This window comes from Solanum pennellii, chromosome 7 (assembly GCF_001406875.1).
Source record: "Solanum pennellii chromosome 7, SPENNV200".
In the NCBI taxonomy this organism is placed as follows: domain Eukaryota; kingdom Viridiplantae; phylum Streptophyta; class Magnoliopsida; order Solanales; family Solanaceae; genus Solanum; species Solanum pennellii.
In genome coordinates, this window is record NC_028643.1 from 41,484,159 (window position 1) to 41,506,456 (window position 22,298).

The 22,298-nt window shown below is 37.6% G+C and overlaps 1 long non-coding RNA gene across 3 annotated transcripts in view; it reads left to right on the forward strand.

Annotated features, from left to right (window-relative positions):
- Window positions 1-12,762: 12,762 nt before the first annotated feature.
- LOC114077853 overlaps window positions 12,763-22,298 on the forward strand; it is a 26,954-nt gene continuing 17,418 nt past the window's right edge. The window contains exons 1-3 of one of the 3 annotated variants that reach the window (XR_003579129.1): window positions 12,763-13,017; window positions 13,177-13,259; window positions 21,498-21,542. This is a non-coding gene — a long non-coding RNA (uncharacterized LOC114077853). Of the gene's footprint in view, window positions 13,051-13,176; window positions 13,260-21,497; window positions 21,543-22,298 lie in introns of all 3 variants that reach the window. The other 2 variants (XR_003579128.1, XR_003579130.1) reach the window with 2 other exon arrangements.

A 22,298-nucleotide genomic window follows, 5' to 3' on the forward strand; every position in this document is an offset into this window, starting at 1 on the left:
ATACTACAAAGGCTATGACAATATAGCAGACTTCGATGGGCCACTTGTCTTCCCCCTCTACCACCAGGCCACACCTTTGTGGTAACTAGTAGCCTGATGCAAATGCTCACTGCCAGAGGTATGTTTTCAAGGCTACCTTCTGTGGAACCACATGCCCATATAGCTAAGGTAACGGCAGTGTGTAAAAGTTATGTAGGGAGTCCTGACTTGGACTTGGATTTAATAGGGTTAAGAGTGTTTCCTCTCTCACTGAAAGGAGAGGCTTCTATTTGGTTCACTGAGCTCCCGTATAACTCAATTTTCACTTGGAACCAACTAAGGGACATTTTCTTAGCACGCTACTACCCGGTCTCGAAGAAACTAAACCACAAAGACAGAGTGAACAATATTGTGGCACTACCAGGAGAGTCAGTTAGTAGTTCTTGGGATAGATTCACCTCGTTTTTTAGAAGCGTCCCCAATCACCGTATAGATTATGAGTCACCGAAGGAATACTTCTATCGGAGACAGGATGATAATAATAAAGCGCTGTTGGACACTATAGTAGATGGATCTTATGGGGAGTGTCCTTATGCCGAGATTGCTGAAAAGTTAGAGAAAATCTCCCGGAACAATAAAGCTTGGAGTACTAAGAAGTCAGATACCGGGAGAAATACCTTCGCAGTGCAGTCCATTAATAACCCTGCCACAGATGAGATTCGTGAAGAAATGGCTCCGATGAGAACTGAGCTTGGGTTTGTATTAAAACATATCACTCGGAGTGCAGAAAAGATAAATGCAGTTAACTACTTGTCTAAACCACCACCACCAAATTATGAATGCTATTATGCGGAGGATTCCTATGCGGTAAACGAGCAGATGGGGGGTTTCCGACCAAGTGCCCAAGGCTTTAATCAGGAGAATTGGCGCCAAGGTCAAGGCAACCATGATCGGATCTATGGTAACTATAACCGTGAGGGTCATTATGTCCGATATGGAAACTACAACCGTGACAAAAACTTCAACAGGGGTAACTATGGTAACAGAAATGACAGGAATGGGCCTTATGTCCCTCCTCAAAATCGTGAAGTTACTCCTCGGGATGGTGGAGATAGTATGGCGCGAGTTGAGGATATGTTGCACAAAATGGTGAGGAGGTTTGATGCTAATGATGAGCACATTAAAGAGCTAAGGAGTGATTTAGCGGGTATTGGGCAGAAAATCGATACACATGCGATATCGATTAAGAAGGTCGAGTTGCAAATGGCTCAATTATCTGCGACTGTGAACACACGGCAACCGGGCACTCTTCCTAGCAACACTGTCCAAAATCTGAAAAATGATGCACATTGTATGGCAATCACTACTCGGGGTGGTAAGCAAACCATTGACTCGCCTTTGCCGTCTAATGATTAAAAGGTGAGAAAGGATGATGATAAGGTAGTAGAGGGTAGTGGTGAAGCAGAAGATAGCACTGGAAAAGATGCAGAAGTCCTTATAAAGGTAATTCCCATGCCTAGACCACCACCCCCCTTTCCTCAGAGATTAGTGAAAAAGACCGAGGATGGTAAATATCGGCGTTTTATAACAATGTTGAAGAAGCTTTCTATCAATGTCCCTTTGGTAGAAGCTCTAGAACAAATTTCTGGTTATGCCAAGTTTATGAAAGATCTGGTTACAAAGAAAAGATCGGTAACTTTCGAGGATGATGATAGACTGCAGCATTGTAGTGCTATTGCTACAAGATCTCTCGTACAAAAGAAAGAAAATCCGGGTGCGTTCACTATTCCTTGTACAGTCGGGTCATTACATTTTGTGAAAGCATTATGTGATCTGGAGGCAAGCATAAATCTCATGCCTCTCGCGATTTACAAGAAGTTGGGTTTGGGTTACCCAAAGCCCACTGCAAAGCGGCTACTGATGGCTGATCGAACAGTGAAAAGGCCTATAGGGATACTCCACGATGTGCTAGTAAAATTAGAGTCGTTCATATTTTTTGCAGATTTTGTTATTCTTGATTGTGAAGTCGATTTTGAAGAGCCTATTATTATTTGGAGGCCATTCCTTGGTACGGGTAGAGCCTTTGTTGATATGGAATAAGGGAAGATGAAATTTCGGTTGAACAATGAAGATGTGACCTTCAACAATTGTAGGTCCATGAGGTAGAGTGTGAGCTCCAATCGGTATCTGTTGTATCCTACAAAGAAAAGATGAATAAGGATAATGATCTAAAAAGTGAAAAACGAGAGTTTATGGTTGGGAATTTGGTGTTTCTAGACAATTCTAGGTTGAGTTGGATTCCGGGCAAGTTCAAGTCCAAATGGACTGGCCCTCCCAAGTATTCCCTCATGGAGCAGTTGAGTTAAAAACCAAGGAGGGAGTGTGGTTTAAGTTGAATGGAGAACAAATAGAACTCTATTTTGGGCATACTACATCGGTGAATGAAGTGATAGAGGCATACCATCTTGATGAAGGCTGAGTAATCAAGTGTCCTCAGTCGTGCCGCGACGTTAAATCAGGCGCTTGTTGGGAGGCAACCCAACACTTGTAGTTTTTTCCTTTTTCATAATGGTAGCATTTTCCACTAATGGGTTTTAAATTTGCAGGCACATCACCAGGAAATTCTGCAGAAAATCACTCTACAGCAGTCACTGACGGATACATCGACAGCCCATCACGGTTGTGATGGACCGTCGCATGAATTTGTCTTTCCAGGTACATCTTTATGTTATTTTCTAAACTAGGGCACACGCGACATAACCAATGACGGACCGTCACAGTAGCGATGGACCGTCATCGGGGACTCATCGCGTCATTAATGAAGCGTACCCAACCCGACCCGACTGGGGGTTTTTAAAAGTTCTTAATAAATAAAAAACCCACCCTCTTCATTTCACCCATCTCCTTCCCTCTTCCGCCCATTTCCCTCCATTTTCAACTTACAAGTTCATAACCCCCTCTTTTACAACCATCATTTTTCCCAAATTCCCCAATTCCTAAAATTCACTATCTACTAGTCGGAGTCTGCCGCTATGGTTCTCTACATGACCACCAACTACCTTCCTCGCTTGTTTTTCTCATATTCTCAGGTATTTGCCTATGATATCTACCCATTTACTTTGCATTTTTGTTTATCAATTAGTCCTAGCCTAGTTCTTATTGATGGGTTCATTTTTTAATACAAATTCTGTCTGACCTAGGTTGAGAATCCTCAAAATTGTCGTGTTAAAACTCAAGAAATAAGTGCTTTAGCATTTCTAGTTTACAAGGTATTTGGGTTATACAAAAGTAGGTTAAAACACTAACAATTCCATTTGGTTCATAGGGGATGAGTGGGGCATCCCCAGTTCTATCACTGAATGACAAAACGAGACCCCGATGACGGACAATCGTACCCACGACGGACCGTCATTGGGTCCGTCCCAACATCCCTAACACCCAACTGTCCAATTCTCTCCAAGTGTCCACCAATGGTCACATGCGACGAACCATCGTTCCCACGACGGTCCGTCCTGTACAACCGTTCTGGTTGTCAGAGACCCTATTCCTTAGGGTCTCTCACTTTTTCTAAGTGTCCTCCAACGGACACATGCGACGGTCCGTCCTGCACAACCGTTCTGGTCGACAAAGACCCCATTCCTAAGGGTCTCTCACCTTTTCTAAGTATCCTCCAACGGACACATGCGACGGACCATCAATTCCACGACGGTCCGTCCTGCACAACCGTTCTGGTTGTCAGAGACCCCATTCATAAGGATCTCACACCTTTTCTAAGTGACCTCCAACGGACACATGCGACGGACCGTCAATCCCACGACTGTCCGTCCTGCACATACCGTCATGACGGTCAGAGACCCTATTCCTAAGGGTCTCTCACTTTTTCCAAGTGTCCTCCAACAGACGTCAACGACAGACTTTCGTACCCCCAACGATACGTCCTACATAACCGTCATGATGGTCAGAGACCCCTCTCCTAAGGGTCCCCATTTTTTTTCTCTATGTGTCCCACGACAGACATCGACGATGGACAATCATAATCACAATGATCCATCCTGCATATACCGTAATACTTATCAGAGACTTTCCTTCAGGGTTCTCCACATAAACATAGTTAAAGTAAGACATGACAGACCCCATAACGGTACGTCGTATTCACGACGAGCCGTCACCTGGTTCGTCGTGTTTCACTGTTACTATAGAAATGTCATTACATCTTAACTCTTTTATTTATTTTGTGTCGTTTTGGTTGTCTTGTTTGCTCCTTCTAGTACTAATAATGATTCTTTACAGGTACTAACTATTATGGCACCAAAACAAGATCGAGTCTATGCACGCGATTGATCAAAGTTTGTCGCCCCGTCTGCCCGCCAGGTCATTGGCTCTGATGATGAGCGTGACCCCGAGTACGTGCCCCAGGCACTTCAACCCCATCCCGAGCTGCACATGCTGCCAGAGCCACACCCAAAAAGGTGGCGTCCGGCGTAGTCACTGCCTCCCAGACTGATGAGGAATGCACACTGACTGACACACCTTCTGGGTCAGCTACTAATGAAGAAGGAGCGTCTGGATCCTTAGGATTTTCGTGGTCGGAGGAAGCCTCCGGATCTGCTGAGGTCCCTGTACCCGCCACCGCTGCATAGTCTGCCTCGTCTGATGAGGCTGACATTTCAGAATCCACACCCGGTTCACCAACTCGTGCTCTCACCCCTGTTACCGACCAGACCAACCGATGAAGAAGCGGGTCCTTACGGGAAGTCTCCCGACTATGCCATAGATCCACAATCTCTTCACCAGACATCGACTGGAGTGGAAAGCGCGTTTGTTGGGCCGTTATAGTAAAGAATTGGTCTGAGAGTTCTACGCCTCTTACGTGGCTACTCAGGTGTATATCTCCTTGCCCGCCATCCGCCGGTATTTATACAGCGAGGCTGTTGATGCCCACCGGACCCCTCACACCGTCGAGTTTGACTATCGGTGGCAAATTGTCAAAGATGGACAATTCCTTCGTGAGCCATCGCTGAGAGAGACCACCAAGAGGTGGATGGCCCTACACTTGTCTGTTGATGGAGAGGGTCCTGACTGGGTGACCGAGCCGAAGGGAGCCATCAAGAAGGCTAACCTGACCTTCACGGCGAAGTTTCTATGGTTGATTGTCCGCCACTTCCTTTCCCCCACAACCGCTGATAATATAGTCATATGGGATCGTGCAGTACTGATGGCGGCGATGATAGCCGTGTTTGAAGTGGACTTTGCGTGGCTTCTACAGGCGGTCATTCACGAGAGGGCTTTTAAGGTTACAACTACTTATCCTTTCTCGTGCATGATATTTTTTCTATGCAGGTCCGCAGGTATACCTATATGGAATGTTGATCAACTCAAGACCCCGCTGGGCACTGTTTATATCGTCCTCATCAGGGATGAGGCCAATGAGTTAGCTCCACGCAGAGGGCCCCATCAAGAGTTGCCTCCACTTGGTGACAATCTGGCTGATACGGTAGCACAGGCCCGCACGGCTACGCAGGCGGCTTCCGCTGAAACTACCCCGGTTGAGTCTATCCCAGGTAGTAGCACTGCCCCGAGCTCCTCTCGCTCAGCCCCTTTCCACGCTCTGGTCCCGCTTGCTAGGGTCCAGAAATTAGAAGCATATATGGCTACACTTCTGCATCACGTCGAACCTTGGATGCAGAGGTCTATTGCTGAGGCAGAAGAGAGCTTGGAGCGGAGAATGGTCCAGTGCACAGAGCGGAAGATCGCTGAGGTTCATCAGCGCTTGCACGTTTTTGAGTTGCGGGTGCTAGCCCGGCCAGCCCCTCAGGTGGATGTGTCGACCCTTCAGTCTGCGGTCAATAGTTTTCGCGCAGACATTGATATGATCTTGGAGGCTAGGGTGCCTGAGTCTGAGGCCCTCTTCTACAGAGCCTACTGAAGACATAGTGATGGCGGCCTTATTCGCCACTTATGAGATTTCACCACCTCCCCATCGAGGGCATGCCAAGAGGCGTAGGGGTCGAGAGGAGGATGAGGCTCGAGCACGGTAGAAGGAGCGTCGTGAGATGGAGGCTGCGGGGAAAGCCTCGCTTGCTGATGAGGAGGCACGTCAAATGAGGGCAGTAGAGTTAGCTGCTGGGGCATCTAGCTACAGAAATGTGGAGATAGCGGGAGGCACTGCTGATAGTGTTGTTGATGCTGTGGACACTACTGAGGGTGTCCACATTACAGAGGTAGTGGGTTCCAGGGAACCGGACCCACCAGCTTGCTGATCGTCGGCGCTTTGCGCCCCAGGTTTGCTTCACATACCACTCTTGTGTTTTAATTTTTTTTATGCATTGGGGACAATTGCATGTCTTTTTGTTGGGGGTGGGGTAAATGGAAAATGAGTGCTAGGGTGAAGTCTGAGTATCCCAATTCACTATCATCTTTTGGGGTTTTCTTGCCTGTGTTCTTTTTCCCCAAGAGATTGATTATTTTTTCTATTGAACCGGCATGTCTATATCTTGTGTACATAGTTTAATTCTGAAGCATGATGGCTAAAATGATAACCTAATAAAATGAAAATGATACATGACTAGGCATAGTAATTTATAAATGGGTGGCTCTAAGCATGACATAGAGGTACACCACTGCATGACCCTAAGTCTAAAATTCGAACTAGGTGTCTTATAATCTTGTAGAGTAATGAGATGTCAAGTGAGTCTGAGGAAGATTTTTGAATAGTCCACTATTTGTACTGAGGTAGAACTTGCCTGGTTAGTTCTGCTAAAACTAAGTTGTAATAGACAATTTGGAAAGGATCATAGGCCCTTATTCAATATAGCCCATTTTTAGCCTAAATAAAAGAAAACCAAATGAAATTAATCCTTCTTTGATCCAAATGATTTGAGCTTAAACTAGACCTTTCTTTTTCACCCCAACTGATCTTTTCTAAGAATAATGTGTTGGCCATGGTCCCTCCGTGGACATGTGCACCTCAGCTTATGCCAAAAGCTTAAGTTGAGGGTGGCTTATGTAGTAAACAACCCTTTTTATGGCCCTGACCCAACTTTGGGTGTTGTGTACTTCGACTCATGGAAAGTTATGAGTTGAGGGTGGCTATTATGAGGAATGCTCTGGAAAGTGGGGTTGAAAGAACAAAGAGAGTGAAAGAACAAAAGTAAAGTGACTCAAGAATCAGTTCAAATAAAAGTAAAAAAAATACAAGAAATATAAGAAAGAAAAGAAGAGAGCCACTGACACAAATGAAGAAATAAGGGAAAATAGCAAGGTGATATAATATGAGAAACTGCGCGAAATAAAATGATAAAGAGTGGCATGTGTAGCCGATATGTCAAGGAGGGAAAACAGTCACTTAAGTATACCTAAATATACCCTATCTGACCCTGAGCCTATGTTACGAGCTAAGAAAGTCCAATTGTGATCCTAAGAGTTCTATAGCAAACTTAAAGCAGTGAAAATAAGGGCAAGCTTATGGCAATATGTATGAATGAGTGTGAATTTGTTCTGAGAGTGAGTCTTAAAAAGTAATCCTTATACTCAAACAAAAATCATTGTGTGAAAATGAGGATTTTGTTTTGAAGTAAGGACACTAGTTGCAACACCGAAAATATTAGCACCTCGGTGAGAAATTGAAGAGGATAGGTGTTAGTGCATGGTGAGTCTGTATCATGGTATGATTCCACATAATTCTATCCTTATAGTGATAGCATGCATAAACATGATGAGACTTATCTAGATTGATAGCCAAATGATTGCAAAAGATAAAACAAGGATACTATTGTACAAATATTTTATATTGAGTCATAGTGTGTCGCTTGAGGACAAACAATGAATTTAAGTTGAGGGTGTTGATATACCGTGGTTTCACGGTATTTTTAATACTTTTTCCTTAAGTTTAGTGTGTCCAAATGCCTTTTTGTACTAATTTTTTATGTAAGTTTCTCTTTATTTCCAGGAAATCTGTCTAAAAGATGAATGCGGATGTTTTTTGAGCAAGAAATACAGAAAAGTACCACCTACGGAGCTTGTGACGGTTCGTCGTGCTCGTGACGGTACGTAGGTGGCATCGTAGTGCAGCTGCTGAAGGAAGATGGGGAATTCGGACCAAGTGTGGGGTTACGGAGTGCGTGACAGACCGTCGTAGCCATGACGGCCCGTCCTGCTGGTTCGTCATGAAGATCAGAGAAGTAGTCCCAGTACCCGAATTCCAAGAGTTCAAGTGTTTTGGAACAGAGTCCCTCGACGGACCGTTAAGCCTGTGACGATCCGTCATACCTGCCGTCGAGGGTAATGAAGAGAGCAGCAGAAGAAATTGCATAAGTATGTGACGACAGATTCCATGACGGCCCGTCGTGACCACGACAATCCGTCGCGAGGTCCGTCGACCCAGCCGCATTTTGACAAATTTCCAGCAAATAGAATCCTCATTTAATTAGTTTTTTAAAAAAAAATAGTTCGAAAAACCTCTTTTTTGGGGTTAGACTCTTGATTATTTTTAGACTTTTTGTTAGACTCTTGGTTATTAGAGTTTTTTTGTGGATTAGACTTTGTGAATGTTGGTGACTTTGTCGATTAATCAAGTAAATTTCTGGATTTTATTCTTCCTCATTCAAGTAAGTGCATGAATTCTTATATTACATATTAGAATATTGTGATTATGACTATGGGTAACTAAAGTCCATAACTAGGGTTTTGGGAACCATAGGCGAATAATGAGGTAAAACCTAACTAAAATAACAATTCTAGAATAGTGTCTTGCACGTATTGATAATTCTTTCGTTTAGAAGTCTTTTTAACGGATGGCCAACGTTAGAACTCATCTTAATGCTACATGCCGGACCAAGGAGGTAGATAATAGGAAAAGAATTATCAACATAGATTTAGCGTATACTATCTAATAGGCTAGTATTGATTGGTACGAGGTAATTACTTAATCAAATATCGAATACAATGCTTAATATGAGGTAAAGGTAAGGGTTAGTATAGCAACACACGTAGCCGAATCAAGGTGCGGAGTGAAATTTTCTAGATGCCGGACCAAGGACTTACAAATACATAACTTATCACTTTGCATGCAAGATACTAAGAAAGAATTGTTATAGTTAGAATTATCAAGTTATGAACCTGTGGGGAACACGTAACCCCTAGTTACTTTTATTAATTGATTAAACTCCATCATTTGAAGTTGTTAGTTGTCTCCTTTAATTTCGCTAGTTATTTTCATTTATTTAGAAATAGAAAACCCCCCCCTTTATCATTTTTGCTTTCCAAGGAAGTAATTGACTGAACAATAGTAATAATAGATAGAAGTTAAGTCTAAACTATTTTCCTCGTGGGAACGATCCCAACCTCATTAGTTGGGTTATTTACTTGACACGACCGCTTTACTTCTTATTTGAGAAGTAAGTTTGAGCGTATCACATCCTGACACATTTTTTCAACACTCCTCCTTGGATTAGGAATTGTAGATTGTAGTATCATCTAAAATTGATCTTGTGAGCAAATCTTCTAATTTATTCTTTCTGTTGCAACGCTTGTGTGCATCTTAAGTTGGATTAAATCAGAAGATCTTACCTCTCATTTCAACTTTAAAATGTCTTTCTTAGTAGGATCAAAGATTAAACAACATTTGTGTCCAAAAAAATTTAAATCCTTTTTCTATCATTGATCAACACTAAACAAACTTTTATCTTCTGTTGGATTAAATGAGAAGCTCTTACCTCTGATTTCAACTTGTAAAATATCTTGCTTGGTAGAATAAAAAATTCGACAACATTTGTCTCCAAATAATAATTTAAATCCTTTTTGTATTAACTGACCAACACCAAACAAACATTTATCAATATCAAGCCCATAAAGAACATCTGAAATTATTTTTGAATTTCTTTTTGCAAATTTCAAATTCATGACCATGTTATTTGCATTTCTTGCACTATTCATCTGGTCTTTTCCAACATTTATATGGAGGATGTCCATTCTTTTAGTTGGGTAATTTTTTCAAAAAGTTACCCTTGCTTTGAGTTTTATGGCTGACTACTAATGTTTCATGAACTATGTCATCTTGCCTCATAAGTGTCCTTTGTTCCTAAGTCTGCAAAGAATTTAACAATTCTATCAAGGTAATTTTTGACAAATCGTGTGTGTTTTCCAAGGTACTTATACATGCTTCATATCTTTCAAGCACTGTAACAACAACTTTTTCAACAATTCTTGTATCTTTAAATTCAATGCATAGTAATCTTTCCTTGTTAACAATACCAAGCAATCTGTCAGAGTATCCCTTGACTAAGGGTGACAATTTAAGCCATATTAATAAAATGAGTCCATTTTGATCAAAATTAATGGCTTACTCATATTTTAATTGGTTAATATTGGCTTCAAAGTGTTTAGAAAGTCTCTACAAATATGATCGAAATGGGTTAAATATGGGTATCCATATGTGACTCATAATAGATCACTTATTTCACTTTTGCTCAAAATTCTAAATTGTGCTAAAAAATAAAAAATTTAATATTATTTTTTCAGAAATAGATTTGGTTTTTTGCAACAAAAAAAAAGATATTTTTTTTTGAGAAAAAAATTAGGGGAAAGTTTGTGGAAAGTGTAAAATTTTTAATTGTGCCAAAAAATAAAAATTAGGGGTAATTTTTTTTGTTTTTGAAAAAAAAAACAGGGGTAGGTTGGTGGAAGGAAGAGGAGGGAGGGGGTGGTAATAGGGGGTAAATAATTTTTTTTTGGCAAAAATAATTTTTCTTTTGTGTTTGAAAAATAAATAAATTTAGGGATAGGTTGGTAGAAGGTGGGGGGGGGGTGCTGAGGTAGGGGTAATTTTTTTTTGTTTTTTTGGCAAAAACAGTTCTTTTATTATTTTTGAAAAACAAAAAGATTTAGGGGTAGGTTGGTGGAAGGTGGGAGGCGCTCGGGGAGTGGGGGTGCCCAGAGGAGGGGTAATTTTTTTTTTTTGAAAAATAGATTTTTTTCTCAATCCATTCGAATACGGTCCGATCCAACCATTTGTCACTTCTACCCTTGATCGTTTCTGATTCTTAACTTCTCTCCAATTTGAATTTCCTCATTAAATTAATACCTTCACACTCTTCGTTTTCTTTCATCTCTAGTATATTCTTTATTCAGATAATTTCAAATATCTGGCGATGTGAGAGTTATGATTATCATGAAAACAACTTCGAAATAGTAGCAAACAAATTTGCTTTTGCCTTCGACTTAATGGTTTTCTTTTCCTATTGACTCTTTATTTGGGCCACGGTGGGATTATCTGGATTGATCTCATAATACTCTTCCACGGCTTACCAAAGATCAAGAGCCTCCAAGGAAGTTTCCATTCTCACAACCCATATTTGATAAATCTCAACATCAAAAATAGGAGGAGCCATTCGTGAAAACTATTTGTAGAATTCATTTTTCTACTCACATGCCCTCAAGAAGAAAACTCAGGATACCAATTGTTGGTTTTTCAATAAAGAAATTAAGAAAATAACTTAGAGAAAAATAATGCATTATTATCAAAAGAGGATTATTTTATTAATAATCCAAAGACTTGCATTTATAGATATAACTTCTAACTAAAAATAGAAAAATATAGTACAAACTTTTCAGTAAACAATAATAAATCAAAGAACTAACTCCTAAATTCAAGTCATATAGGACTCTAATAAAATAATTTTAAAATCCTAAAAGTAGCTAACTGTTTTATTTATGCAATATCCTGAGACATATTTTCAACACTTTTCCTAGGAAAGATTATGACTCACCAACCCAGTTGTTGCTGACTAGAGAAAACAATAACCACGAGAGTTATCTACTAAGCATCATAAAGTATGCAGTCAATACTTTGAATGTGCAAAGTATGAGGGAAAATGCATAATAAATATGATAGCTAAACATGGTCAATCTTTAAAAATTTTTGATGAAATGACCAAGTAAATAATAGGTATATTGAACAACTTTTACTAAAATACTTCTCATGCAATAATTCAAAAGACTGATTGTGGGAGATAATAAAATTAACATATAACCATGTGAGCTACTCCATAGAGTTTGGTGTACAACCTCTATCAATAGGGCCCAATGCAAATTGTAAGGATATAAAACTAATTTGAACACATTGATCACGAGAAAATAAAAATACAAATGTGGAGAAGTTCGAAAGTTTTCTTTCGTTAGAACCCAAAAAATGGAACTAGTACTACTTTTTACTTTTTTGGAGGGAATTATCAAGGTATTTCTTTTTCATTTTTTTTAGAGAGAGCCCCTTTTCCAGCTAAAAATCTAGTTCGTGCCATATTAAAAAATATGACACACCACTTTTTTAAAAAGCTACCTAGTAGCACGTGTTTGATCTATAGCGTTGGGACTTGTCCATGAGGATGATTATGGGAATGTCGGCATTAGACTCGATATTGATCTAGTCAAGGATGATTATGAGGATGTACTATCTATAGATTAAACATATTGCTTTTAGGGAGAGGCTCTACAAGATACCTAATTACAGAGGGACTTTGATTATATTAAGTTAATATACCACCCAAGTCATGTTGAAAACTATATCACCCTAGATTTTAGATGAATGACTAATATCTCTATGGTTGTTATTTTATCCACGTGCCATAGTCTGGTTCACCCATTTGCCAAGCATGACTTTCACCCTATAAAGTATGATTGGTTATTCTTGATAGTTTTTTAAACTTATGGATATAGTTATGTTTCATATTTTTTTTTAAAAAAAAAAAGTGAAAATACTGTCATGAGGTTCGATATGTTTGTTTAATTTTTACCTGACACATAATTTAAGAAAAACTAACGAAGACTATTAAATCTTATGATGTTAAATCAAAACATATGGAATGTACGAAAGTACAAGTAACATAAAAAAATGAAATCGACTAAAATAATGGGAGAAAACAAACTTTTTATTATTAGATCGGCAGATTCGTAATTTGAGGACCAAAGGGTGGCTTCAATTAAAGTATTGTGGAGAAACAAGAACATAGAAGAGGTGACCTGAGAAGTTGAGGATGGCATGAGGTACAAATATCCTCACTTGTTTCATACCCCAGGGTGATGGCATATTATTTTATATTAGTGCATTAATGTTACATACCTATCTGATGATTTTATATATATATATTGTTGCTTACAGTTATTATTGTTGTGGTTGTATATTTGCTCCCTATGTTTTTGCAGAGCCATAGTGCTTAGCTTGTCATGTCATACTGTGAGACCCTTAGGTTAGAATTTCAGACCTGAGAAGTTGAGGATGGCATGAGGTACAAATATCCTCACTTGTTTCATACCCCAGGGTGATGGCATATAATTTTATATTAGTGCATTGATGTTACATGCCTATTTGATTATTTTATATATATATTGGTGCTTACATTTATTATTGTTGTGGTTGTATATTTGCTCCCTATGTTATTGCAGAGCCATAGTGCTTAGCTTTTCATGTCATATTGTGAGACCCTTAGGTTAGAATTTCAGTGTTTCAGGTTCCTGTATAGTCACATTTGCAAAGGATATTCTGCCAAAATTATTGAAAATCCTGAGAACTTAACTGTGTGACTCAGATTTTTTTCATTCTAGGACGAATATTTTAAGGGGGGAAGGATGTAACATCCCGACTTTTGGAGACGTCTAAATTAACTCGTACCTTCGTAGAAAGACAAAGAGGGTGAGTAATACATTAATAATGATGTGTTATGCCATATTTAAGTGTTCAAGAGTTTTATCTCATGTATTGAAGTTGGGTAAGTGGCAAAATAAAAGTTGGTGAAAGTTATCATAAGTTTTTTTTGTAATGGTTTCTCTTTAATTTGTGTAAAATGTCTCGGAATTTAACTCCAAATATAAAGAGAACAATGGGGCCCACTAGTCATTAAATTGAATCTCTACGAGTCTAGTTTCCAATGTATGAAATAGTTTGTGTATACAAATTAAGGATAGAGAAGTATTCACGTTTTTGTGAGACTGCGCAAGCAGAAACTTAGATGGGTCCCTTAGGTCGATGGAAACTTATAAGATAGCATCTTCTTCACTTTTGTTCATTCAAACTCGTGAGTAACCCACACAAATCAAAGAATTTCTCCTCAAATAATAATTGTGTGTTCATGATCTCTTCTTGGCTCCTTATAAAAAATTGCCCTACGTCACGAGCTCGTTATTTTGCTATAGTTTTTACAGTGAATCGATTGGTGTAGCTCCTTTGAAGTTGTGGAAGAAGGTTTTTCTGTGGATTGATTTTATTGAAGTGTTTTGGGCGTGTAAAGAAAGGTAGGAGCCATCTTTTATTAGTTTATGGATACCTTAGGTCTTGGATAGTAGTTTATAATAGGAATTTGTATCGATTGTCATAGTAATTCTTGCCCTTTTCTACTTATTGATTATACCTTGTTTAGTGTTGTAGTTGTTTGCACGGGAAATTTTCAGCATAAACTAAAAAGGAAAATGTATGTAAAGGTTATTTCCTACTTATGACATGTTTCCGTAAAGTTTAGGAGCAATGTAGTTGGGTTTTTATACTTTTTATATTTGTAGCCATTATCGTTGATTGTTAACTGCTCGAGTTGATACAGAATAATCCTTTGTTTTGATTCTAATTGAGTTAGTAGCATCCTTATGTTGGGCACGACTTAGAGGTTATTTGTGTTGGTTGCTTCCAACTAAATGGGCCGCTCTCATCAATTGGATTGTTATTACTTCCCTTGGGGCTATTGTGATTAGCTGCATAATGTCATCTATGCCTAAATGTTTGGCCTACACAGTTATATGGATGCCTAAAAGGGGTATGAGTTGCCTACTGGTCATTATTGATTCCTAGAGGTCTATATTGGCGGCTAAAAAGGCTATACGCTTCTTAGAGGGCGGGGCCACATTGTTGCCTAAGAGGGATATGGGTTGTCTATAAGCTATGTTGATTCGTAAGAGAGCTATGTGCTGCCAAAGGGACTATATTAATGCCTAAGAGGACTATTTGACTGCCTATGAAGCTAAGGGACTACCAATATAGGTATATAGACTAATTGTTACCTTCCATGCTCATGGGGGCCTGAGTAGGTGGTCTTGTATGTTGTTCGTACCTACCGAGGTTATGTGGGTTTGGTTAGGTTGTTGTTTATTATTTTTGATAAAATTAGATTTAGGAGCAGGTCAGTACACTTACTTTATCCTTGATTTATTTATCGGATTATTTCATTATATTAGGATACTTCATCATAGACCTCCTCAGTAGCAGGATTGACCTCTATCCAGTTGGCTAGCCCTTTTCCACCGGAGCTGCCAGAGTTGAGTGGTTTTGTTACCTTGTCTTGTATATACATTTATGGGTAGGGTAGGGACCTATCCGGTCAATCTTTACCACACTTAGAGGCTTGCGGACAAGTGTGTGAGGTGTATAGCTACCTAATGGACATACTTTCCTAGCTTGTTGGTTTGTTGAAGCTTGTGAGTTCTTTGATGTTTCTTTTATAGATCAGTTGACTGGGGCCTTGCCGGGTGAGTGCTTACTTTTAAGCCGAGATATACTTTTTTGTTTTCTTTATTGTGTGTTGCCTTCCATGCGCTAGTAGCAAATGGTTCAGCAGGGTCGGCTCGGACCTGAGTATTTGAATTAGGAGCCAGTTGCACCCCTCGAGTTTGGGGCGTGACGCATTTAGTTCTAACCTATAATTTTTTTAAACAAAAGGTACAACCTAAAATAAAAATTGCGTTAAGAACTTTTTTTTTATTATGTTTACTTTTTAAAAAAATATATTATTTATTTACTTTTTTTTTATAAAAAAAAATAGTTGAAAGTCTTTCCACCCTATATTTAATTGAGTCATTGCTTAGTTCAAATTATATCATACGCATGTACATATTACTTAGATATTTTTTTAAAAAAATTTTGTATTGAACACTAATAAAAAACAATCAAGTAAATATAATTTGCTTACTTATTTATCGTAAATAATGTATATAAAGACAACAAGTTAAATGTTCAATAAACAACAATTTATGTTTGGTGAGTTCTACATAACTAAATCCTACATAAATAGTACTAAATTATTAATATCTCCATAACTAATATTTTTTTTCATAATTTTAATTAGTAACTAAATGACTCCTTACATCCTATAGATTTATACAATGTAATAAATTAGTGCGCTATATGGATCATTACATGAGAATAAAGTTTTCATGTAGTTTGGAAACTAAATGCTTGGATTGATGATTATGAGAGTAAAACTAGTTAGTTGAATGATATAGTCCTTTAAAACACTCAAAAATGACTTAGAATAAGGCTAAAAACATGGGAAAAGGATCAAAATAATCCAGGAGCACATAAATCATGCTTCTGAAATAATGCAACAGGACTCCAGGAAAGGCTCTACGGCCCATGAAACATTTCATGGGTCGTAGTTCTTGTCTTACAAACATGTATTTTCACTTCTAACTCTTAATGATGCAAACTTGGTAGCGTTGGAAAAATGACTCACAAACCTTTAGTATGATAGGTAATGGTCCACCTCACTAATTATAGTCTGAGAGTTATGATTGTTTGTAGTTGATCTAAATAGAATCTTATATCAAAACTTAACCGGTAACAAATTTTTCAACTGGAATTATTCTAGGATATTCTTGTGACTTTAATTCATATCCAGATCAATTCTCAAACTAAAAAGTTGACTTTAACGCATAATAAAAATATAAGAATCACTTTATATGTCCTTATATAAGAATGGAGAATGATTCTGGCCTTAGCTTAGAAATTTTTGTGCTGTTACAATTTTATAAAATGTTACCTAGTAACACATGCTTAAGTTGTACTAGTGGGCTTGAGGATGATTATGAGCATGTTAGTGTAGACTTGATATAGAATGTTGATCTAGTTGAGGGTCATCATGAGGATAATCTATAAATGAAAAAAGATCACTTTTGGGGGAGAGGTTGTGCAAGCTACCTATTTATAGAGTGGCTTTGGCATATTAAGGTAATATACTGCCCTAATTTGTGCATAAATCTATGTCACCCCGATTTTCTTGACTTGGGGGTAATAATATCACGTTACAGTACTACCCCCTAGATACAATATACTACTTAGAGACACAGGTGACTCTAACCTCATGGTATTACAAGATACTGAGAATAACATAAATAAACGATAAAGGATAATTGAATGTGGAAGTTGTAAGATGTGCTGGTCCACCACTTGCTCAAGGACCGGGTTAATTGTACACAAAATGCAGTATAAAATACGAAATTGTAAAGTAAGAACAACAAGGAGTTTTTACGTGGAAACCTCCTTGCTTAAGGGAGAAAAACCATGACCTGTCACACAGGGTTTCACTATTTATTTTCAAGTTACAAATGAATATGGACTACAAATACACATAAATATATTAAACTCTTAATCTAATTACTTGTAATAATCTTATTAGAAAGAGAGACAAAGCAATGCCTCCATTGACCACTATATTAATCAACTCTAATTAATATTGACTTCAAACACACACCATACAGTTAAGTCTAACTATGCGCATGATTTGTTTTTAAAAAGGCTTGATGTGTTCCTTTATATATTAGAAACAGATCTTACAAGTTCATCACAATATAAGCATTTCTTAACAAAACTTAGAAGACACACTTGATAACTCTATTAGGTCCCTTAAGTTTGTTGAAGTTTTGAGTTCTTCAAAGACAATTTTCATCTTTTCAATGAATGTTGTATGATTTCACTTGTTCTTTTTCATGTATTATCCTATGAACAAACAAACTAGTGCTTTTTCATTGGTGGAGTACACTGGTCTTGTTTCCCATGCTTACCAACCGCGTGAGTTGTGAAAGCTTTACAGTTGTTCACCATTTAGGCTGGAATGGTGCTACTCATATTTGGATTAGGTCCCAACATTTGTGAATATCATCAAAATACTAAATTACATCATTTACCCTTTTTTGATGATGAAAAACAAACAGTCCACCACATTAGAATTTTCTTATTCATTGTCGTTTTCACCAATTCCACCACCTACTTTACCCTTATTGTCCGCACTGCCCCTCAACACACACTACATACAAATTCCCCCTTTTGACATCATAAAAATATTTAAACCCGTTTCACACCTAGAGAGCAACCCCTATACGTGACACGACGTACTCAACCCTGAAGGGGTCTTATTCAAGACGCATGGAATTCATTCATCTCATAGATACTAGAGATAGTACAATGTTAAAACTTTTATTCAAAAACAATACATTCGAAAACATTTCAAAATGCAAGAGGAAGTAGAAGTTTCACTTGGCCATCTTATACCAAATTTAATAGCATAATAGAGACACGACACTTTAGAATTGAGTTCTTAGCAAATATCTTTGAAAATGAAAGAACTAGAAACAATAAAAGTATTTGTTCTTGATCTATGAGGACATACCAAGTCTTGGAGGGAACTCTATCCAAGCACTTCTATACTATCTAGACCAATCACTTGCCAAAACCTACACAAGTAGTAAAAACATGAAGAAATATGGGTTAGCACACCAAATGTACTATGTATGTTATCATGCAAACACATGCTTTTAAAAAGGGGTATTTAATTGGAAACCATGTATTATGCCACTTTTGAAACATCATTGTACAATAGCATAAGAGATATACAACAGAAGTATAATCATCATAAAAACCACAATATCTCATTTCGACAATACCAACATGTAAGCCATTACCTTTACTTTTTTAACCTTCAGCTCAAGTAACCATCATGTTATACCTTATGCAATGTATGGATAGCTTTTCATACCACCACACACTAAGGCACCACACTAAGGTCACCAAAAGTGAATTAACCTTTCAATCCTTTCAAGCTGTACACAATGAAGCATTTAAGAGACACAAACATTACATCATTTAACATGGCATATTAGCAGCATTATTTAAGACAACTCCTAAATCATACTGGTGCAATGTACAAGTAGCATCTCGTAATACACTCATATAATGTACTCCTTTGAAGTCACCATGACCAAGCACATTCATATACAATAAGACATGATAAGGGGTCAACTCATGATACGATTCAAGTATACCTTGCATCCTCACATTTAAACTTTTAAGAGTCAACATTACTCAATCACTTCATTTAGATAACATTCATTCATTAGACCTTAGGTCATCATTCTCATTAAATCCAACAAAAGAAGACATTTACACATTTAGAGGACTTAAACATTAGTCGGTAATACTTAGGGAACTCAGTAAAGCCCTTTCAAAGCCTACTCGTGCAATGTGTAGATAACATCCCATTGTATTACCTGCACTTTGTAGTACCTACCAAGTAACTACAGTGCACTTCCCACATGATGAGGATAAGTGTTTAACTGACATAGACAATGAGAGCTAAATCATGGATTTTGGTATTCTGCTTCCACTCCAAAAAACAGAGCGTCCACTTACCTAAGGTAGACTAGGTGATATCCTAGCTTAGGTAAATGACCACTGGCTACTATATACCCATATATTGGCACATAGTTATGGAATAGAAAGATTTTCATTTGAACCCTCACCTACCTTTGGGAGAGTTTCCATTTTACCATATCCACTCAGTGCTTAGTCTACACTCCCATAGATTATTTCAATCACATTACAACATTGTACTTGAAAGGGCCGCCAACATTAGGCCTACCGACCCAAAACGCGTACACATAAAGGTACACCACCATTAGGTCTATCGATTCAATATATATAGGATAACTCATTGATCTTCATACGAAGAGCCAATCCACTAGTTCTAACATTCCTAGGTTCATCAAATCACACATGAAGGAGGCCACCACCATTAGGTCTACCGCTTCAAGGTTTTACATTCACATTGATTCCTAGACTCATCATGAAAGGTCACCAACTTTAGGTCTACAGGTTCAATACATAGTCTAAAATATCTCATTAGCCTTTCATAGGGAGGCAACCAACATTAGGTCTACCAAACCAAGACATCTATTCATTCATGAAGAGGCTATCAACATTAGATCTACCAATTCAAGAAATTAAGACAAGATACATTCCTTATTCAAGAAAAGGATGACTATGCGTACCAATTTAAGAGGTCACGTTAAACCTAGCTCTATTTATCAAGAAGATGACACCTAAACCTACCAATTCAATATATTCAAAGTTGCATTATAGAAACTTCACATTCCATCAAATCGTCACTCATTCATGAATAGTTAGTGAGAATATAATTTCAATTAAAGCACATTCACATTCTATACAAGATCATCATTCTATCATTGGGATTACATGTATGTATATATGTAATAACCCTCAAAATGAAATAGGGCGAAATAGAGCCTCACGTGGGTTTTATCAATTAATAATTTTTTAAATGATGAAGAATAGATTTGGAGGTCAGTCTTAAAGATTTTTGAAGTTGAACTTCCACGGACGATCAAGACGTTAGGAAACTAATCTTGTGTGTCCTAGTGTTTCCTTGTATGTTGTACGTGTATTTAGGTTTTATTTTGAGTCTAAAAACAGTGGGGGTGACCCTAAAACCTAGAGATACATGTTTAGGGTCAAAACGTCAGGTTACGACTCCCCAAGACCAACCAAAGGGTCCTTGAGGAGGATCAAAGCCTTGGAAAAAGTGCTGCCAAGCCAGTTTGTGGCAGTATGTTGGGGAGCTACTCCGCATCAAAAAGATGCTCCAGCCATGAGTAAAAATTGTCTCCGCATCACGGACCCTACTGTACTAAAAAACATTTTCAAAAACTTTGGAACACCTCCGCTATGCGGACATGTTCCCCCACGAGAATTCCGAAAATAAAAGTTAAGTTTGACTTGTTTAAAAAGGTCCAATTAATGTGGGGTGTTTTGGGTATTTTGGGGATGTATTATATATTGATTTTAGGTCATTATATACCCATTACCTCAATCAAAAACTTTAACCTTCAATAAGAATACAAAAAATATAACCTCTCTCTTCTCTTAAATTCTCTCTCTAGTCAAATCCTCCATTGAAGAACTTTCAAGCTCCAAGAAAAAAGGTCAAATTATCCAATTTTTCAACCTGAATTTCGTAGGTATATCTTCAATAAGGTATGCTGATTTAATCCTTTATTCTTCACTCATTCAAGATGAGAAATTCTAAGGCTTTCCAAAAGATCTCAAAAACAGTAAAACCCTATTTCAAATTCAAAGCATGGGTTCTTGCATTAAAAGGTTTAAATGGATTATTTATGAAATATTCAATATGAATTGAAGGTTTATGATTAAAAAAACTCCACGGACCCAAGTATTCCTTAAATTCCTAATTTTGGCTCTAAAGTGGGTATATTGATTATGATCTAATTATGTTGAATTATTGTTTAGATTGTCATGGGCTATTGAATTATATGTTGATCATTGTTGGAATTTTTCATAGTTTTCTATATAGTATTCATATCTATCTTGGATTTTGTTGAATAACTGATATGGATAAATTTGTGGTCTTAGCCTTATGGGCATTGTAATTGGTAAGTTCTCTTGTTTTTTGCAGTTGTTGGAGATGTTAATGAATGTTGATTGTGGCTATTGGATAGTGGTATGTTCACCTAATTCCCTTATTTAGTGTAGAATTGATATTGAATTTATATTGGTTGGTATGATACACTTATGGTGGTGGTTCTTAATTGTATTAATTGTATGAACTTGGCCTTGTCTGCATTATTATGTGAATTGTGATATTATCATGTTATGGTATATGTGAATGTATATGGTTAATGGGCTCATGTGATGTCTATATTATCTTGTATGGCTGTTATAATGATATAAATGAAAGTACTTATTCTCTAAATGTGGATAAATGACGATGAAGAACTAAGAAGAGTCTTAATAAAATAATTTTGTATCTTGTGTTGGTAGACTTTGTTCGCCCGACTTAGTACCTAAATTGTATTGAATGACTGTATCAATGAAATTCTAGGACTGGTATACCTAAAGTACGTACCCTTATATGAAAGACTAATGTGAGACCTTGTATATGAAAAGAAGGTTAAGAATGTAAAACTAATCTATAAAAAGAAGGTTACCAAAGAAGCCTTCAAGCGGTAGACCTAAGTTGTTACATCCGGGGAGTACCCCCTAGACGTAACCAGATTTGTCGTCCTCGGATAGGACTAAGACTAGCCTCTTATCATTCATCATTACATTTATAGGTTAAAAAGTTTAGAAACTTTAAAACTTTTTATCTACACTAATTCTGAGGTTTACTTAGACCTATCACATACACATAATATATTCATAAAGAGTATATATATATAAATATATATATATATATATATAAATATATATATATATA